Below are 6,000 nucleotides of genomic sequence, written 5' to 3'. Positions count from 1 at the left end.
GGAAGGGCACCCCAGTGTACATAACGGTTGACACGAGTCCGACCGGAATCGGGTGGGTCGTCAACCAAGAAGACGAGGACGGCAATCGGTTTCCGATCCGATTCGGCGCGAAGGTCCTCAGCGAACGGCAGCGCGGATACGCCCAGGTTAAACGCGAACTCTGGGGTATCGTTTCGGCGGTGAAGGCCGACAAGGACTATCTGATCGGGACGGAGGTAATCATAGAGACGGATTGCATGCCGATTCTCGGCATGGTTTCCGGATGCGCGACGCCGGACCTGGCAATGCTCAGGTGGATAGCGTACATCAAGTCCCTGGACCCGGAAATACGACACATTTCCGGGAAAGACAACGCCATAGCCGACATGCTTTCGAGGGCGAGATTCGATGACGAGGGCGGCATGGTTTCGGAGGACGAAGAGGTCGGCGTGGACTTCTTCGAGACTGCGTATGTAACAACCGACGGAACAAGCACTCCGGCGCTTAACGACTTCGACGCGAGCAAGTACGACGGGGAGTGGCTGCAGATCGGTGGGTTTTTGAAGACAATGACGCCCGATGCGTCATGGACGAAGGACGAGGCCAACCGGATCCGGAAGAAAGCGTACCGGTTCTTTCTCCGGGATGGCTATCTATGGAAGCACCCGAAGAAGAGGGACGGCGCTCCGCTCCGGGTGGTGGCGATGAGGGAAGAGCAGGAGGAGCTGCTGACGGCCTACCACGACAGCCCTTGGGCTGGACACCGTGGAACATGGGCTACGTTTGAGAAACTGAAGGGGAAGTATTGGTGGCCGGGGCAGTACCGGGACGTGCATCGGTTCGTGACAACTTGCGAGAGCTGTCAGATGCACTCCATAGTCCGACATCGAGACGAGCTTCACCCTACGTACCCTCCGGCCATCCATTTCAAATGGATGGTAGATCTGGTAACGATGCCAATGGGAGTAGGACAGATGCGGTACCTGGTCCTAGCGCGAGGGTCAAAAGCCAAGACGGGCGCCATTCGGTCCAGTTTCTGACGGTACGACCGAACCACGAACGTAACCGCGACTCCCTCGGTTCCGAAAACCGAGAGGATTTTTAGAGAGGACTGCCAAGGCGTGGGGCCGCGACAGTCCGGATGCTCCGGGAAAACCCCACATCTGTACGATAAAACCGTGTACAATAGGTAGGAAATTTTGCTTCTCCGACAGCGGAGCATGTACGATGGTCGGCATCGCCGGCCGAGAGAAAACAAAGACGGAGGGGAGACTTCGAGCGTGCGGAGTTCTCGGCCCTGACGAAGAAATCAACGGAGCCGTGGAGGCAGTCTCCTTCAACGACACCTTGGGAATGCTGGGGAAGGTAGTCGAAGAAGACCTTAACGAAGACCGGACGATACCGGTATGTTCAGAAGAAATGTACGAAGTCATTGCGGACTTCGGTCGAGGGCTCGAGTCGGAACGGATGGCCCGAGTTAGCACCAAGTACAAGACTGTGGACCGGAAGGTGAGGCCAGTTGCGGCGCCCTTACCGGAGGGCAGCGAGTCGCGAATCAAAGGGGTTGCATCGGACCCCAGCTTACGAGATCCGGCCTGCATAGGACACACCTTCACCAACGAGACGCTCCGGGAGCTCAAAATCGGTGGGGGCGGGTTCCTACTACCGGCGGAGGAAGACCGGTTTCGGAGAATGCTCGGAAGGCACGGGAAAGCCTTCGCATTCTCACCGGAGGAAATCGGGTGCGTAGACCCGACGATCGTAGAGCCGATGGTGATATTCGCGGTACCGCATGTACCGTGGAATCTCAAGCCAATTCCGGTTCCGAGAGCTCACATCCCGAAGTTGATGGAGCTGTTGAAGCAGAAAGTTGATATGGGCATTCTCGAGCCGTCGAGCGCCCCGTATTCAAACCGATGGTTTACCGTACCAAAGAAAAACGGATCGTTGCGCTTCATTCAGGACCTGCAGCCGGTCAATAGAGTGACCATTCGGAACGCAGGGATCGGACCGACCATAGACGAGTTCGCGGAGGCCTTCGCCGGAAGGTCGATTTACTCGGTCGGTGATCTATACTCAGGGTACGACCAATTCCAGCTAGCCATGGAGAGCAGAGACATTACGACGATGCGAACTCCCCTCGGCCTAGTGCGGATGTGTACGCTGCTGCAAGGAGGGACCAACTCGGTGGCCCACATGGTGAATGCAATGAACAAGGTGCTGAGGGACTGCATCCCGGACATCACCATGCCGTTTCTAGACGACATCCCGATCAAGGGATGCCCGGTAGAAGAGAAGGACGAGACGATCGGGCCGGACGGATGCCGGCGATTCGTGATGACGCACATCGACGACTGCGAGAAGGTGCTGCAAAGGCTAGAGGATGCGAGGCTCACCTTCTCGGGGGAGAAATCAGCCTTCGGGCAGTCGGAAATCATGGTGGTCGGACACTTATGTGGGCCATATGGCCGGAAACCGTCTCCGGCAAAGGTAGAAGCCATCTCCGCGATGAAGCCCGACTGCAGCTCGGTCACGGAAGTACGGAGATTCCTGGGGGCATGCGCATTCTACCACATATGGATCCCGCATTACGCCCACGTTGCGGAGCCGCTATACGGATTATTGAGGAAAGGGCGAAGATTCGAATGGCTAGACAAGCACATGGAGTCGGTCCGGAAGCTGAAGGAGGCTCTTTCGGCAGCACCGGCGCTCCGAAAGGCCGTCTACAGGAAGGGCACCCCAGTGTACATAACGGTTGACACGAGTCCGACCGGAATCGGGTGGGTCGTCAACCAAGAAGACGAGGACGGCAATCGGTTTCCGATCCGATTCGGCGCGAAGGTCCTCAGTGAGCGGCAGCGAGGATACGCCCAGGTTAAACGCGAACTCTGGGGTATCGTTTCGGCGGTGAAGGCCGACAAGGACTATCTGATCGGGACAGAGGTAATCATAGAGACGGATTGCATGCCGATTCTCGGCATGGTTTCCGGATGCGCGACGCCGGACCTGGCAATGCTCAGGTGGATAGCGTACATCAAGTCCCTGGACCCGGAAATACGACACATTTCCGGGAAAGACAACGCCATAGCCGACATGCTTTCAAGGGCGAGATTCGATGACGAGGGCGGCATGGTTTCGGAGGACGAAGAGGTCGGCGTGGACTTCTTCGAGACTGCGTTTGTAACAACCGACGGAACAAGCACTCCGGCGCTTAGCGACTTCGACGCGAGCAAGTACGACGGGGAGTGGCTGCAGATCGGTGGGTTTTTGAAGACAATGACGCCCGATGCGTCATGGACGAAGGACGAGGCCAACCGGATCCGGAAGAAAGCGTACCGGTTCTTTCTCCGGGAGGGATACTTGTGGAAGCACCCGAAGAAGAGGAACGGCGTCCCGCTCCGGGTGGTGGCAATGAAGGAAGATCATGAGGAGCTGCTAGCGGCCTACCACGACAGCCCTTGGGCTGGACACCGTGGAACATGGGCTACGTTTGAGAAACTGAAGGGGAAGTATTGGTGGCCGGGGCAGTACCAGGACGTGCATCGGTTCGTGACAACTTGCGAGAGCTGTCAGATGCACTCCATAGTCCGACATCGAGACGAGCTTCACCCTACGTACCCTCCGGCCATCCATTTCAAATGGATGGTAGATCTGGTAACGATGCCAATGGGAGTAGGACAGATGCGGTACCTGGTCCTAGCGCGGGAGGATCTGACGAACCAGGTGGAAGGCCGGGCCCTTCCGAACAAAACGACCGCGGCCGTATGTCGGTTCCTAATCGAGGACATGATATGCCGGTACGGGTGCGTCGAGAAGATCGTGGCTGACCGAGGGGAGTTGGACGCCGAAGAAGCCGCGGAGCTGTTCGACCGGCCGGGAGTCAAGCTCTCGCTCACCACTGCGTACAATCCGGAGGCGAATGGAAAGGTGGAGCGCGGACATGGACCGATCGTCAAGGCGTTGGTTCGGGCATGTGGAGGCCGAGTCGGTAACTGGCCGCGGCTGCTACCTTATGCTTTGTGGGCAGACCGGACTACGCACAGTTCGGTAACCGGGTACATGCCGACGGAGCTTATGTTCGGCCAGAAGCCGATCATGCCGATGGAACGGACGATCTCCTCATGGGCAACGGTCGATTGGAGGGACGAGATGAGCCGAGAGGAGTTGTTGGCCGCGCGTATACGACAGCTCGAGCGGAGACCGGAGGACGTGGAACTGGCTGCGGAGAAGCTCCGAGTGGCGAGGACGAAGAACAAAGCCAGGTTCGACCGAACGCACCGGCTCCGACCGAAGAAAATCGAAGAAGGTGACTGGGTGCTTGTCTACGACAGCAGCCTCGACAACTAGCACCGAGCTACACGGAAGTTCGCACGAAGGTGGTTCGGGCCTTACGTGGTACGGAGCGCCAATGACAACGGGACATATCACCTGGCGGAACTCGACGGCACGAGAATGGCGATACCGGTTGCAGGGAAGCGGATCAAAGCGTTCAAGAAGCGACACGACGACGAGCCAGACCCGGCTCTCCTAGTCAGCAGTGACGAACGATCCGAAAACGAGGAAGAACCGACGGGCGAGGAATGAAGATGGGCCGGTTTTCTCCGTCCCAACTCTCTTGGCGCATACCGGAGGATGCGCGGTTAGGTGGGGGCGGATGTCGTGAAGAAAACCGTCCATAAGCATAATCGGCGCACCAAGGCGTGGGAACCGGTTCTTCACGCGCGCACGCTCCAAGTTGTACATAGAAGCGAATTAGGAGGATAATCGGCAGGAACGGGCCCTAACACAAGTGGAGACAAAGACCGCGCGAACAGTCTTTTTGGTCGCGCGCGCGAGCTAAGGAACTGTACGAGTCGGCGGCGTAACTACGCGGATGCGTGAAGAACAGAGCGGATCCCTGTTCGAAAGGGACAGGGAATAAAGCTGACATGACGGCTTGCTCGTCGGCCTATATAAGGAGCAGGAAAGAGCTGTTGCAGGCATCTCGCGCAGAGAGGACGAAGTGCTGTCGGACCGTTTCTGGACGCTTCTCTCTCTGTTTCCTTCCTTCTTGAGCTCCATAGCTTTCTGTGCAGGGTTCCGAGGAGGCTCGCGCTGTTTCGAGGAACGCCCGAGTGCTTCCGGCAGCACCTCCGACCTGCTACCCCCCTTTGTGCGTCGAAGCGAACAGGCATCGGCATCTGTTCGCCGGCCTGTTCGGTTGTAACCAACCTGTGCCCCATCGAGGGTTGTAGTCGTGTTAGCCATTTTGTTAATATACATATTTAGTCATTCGCATTTGTTTGTGTCGGTGTCTGTTCGCGTTCTCCGTGCTGAAGGGCCGTGTCCCTGTGTATCCCCGGTCCTGCGTAGCAGGTTCTCTCTCTTTCTCCTCCCTCGCTTGCTCTTTGGTTCGAGACCCCCGCGGTCCCGCCTCGTTTCCACACGCACTTGCGTAATATCTCGACACCGCGCTCGCCTTTCCGCTCCGGCACCTCCGTGTGTCACCTACCCTCGTCTGTTGTTTGGTATTGCCCGTGTTGCACTCCTCGTTGGCCCCTTTCCGGCCTGATCGTGCATCGCTGTTCACCCGCATACCGGTGTCCTTTGCATCCGAGGAACACCCCGTAGTAGCCCGCTTGGCCCTTCCCGTCGTCGTGCTGCTGAAACAGGTCCTGGGTCTTTCGCTTGCCGTTGTCCCCTCGCCCCCACCAGCTTGTCACCCCGGCTTGCCGTGTCCGTCTTTGTTACTTCAATGGAGTTACCGAGATCTACGAAGCGAGTGTGGAGGATCCTCCTCCGGCCTCTCTTGTCGTCCTGGTTCCGACCCTGTGCAGTCCACTAGGCACTTGTCCCTTCGTTCTCGGCACCTCCCTTGTGCCGTCTTCCGCTTCCTTCGTTCGGCCTCGCCCACGCCGAGCACCGTCCCATAGTCACGCTTCGATCCGGCCCGTGATGGCCACTCGCAAGACTATTTTTCTATCCAAGGTGTGCCTTTCCAGCCTGACACACCTCCCCGTGTTCACCCCTATCGGCTCCTTC

This window comes from Azolla caroliniana, unplaced genomic scaffold, assembly GCF_043228905.1.
Source record: "Azolla caroliniana isolate FFs.n. ecotype wild unplaced genomic scaffold, voAzoCaro1.0.p SCAF_1, whole genome shotgun sequence".
Lineage (NCBI taxonomy): Eukaryota > Viridiplantae > Streptophyta > Polypodiopsida > Salviniales > Salviniaceae > Azolla > Azolla caroliniana.
This window is presented reverse-complemented; position numbering follows the sequence as displayed.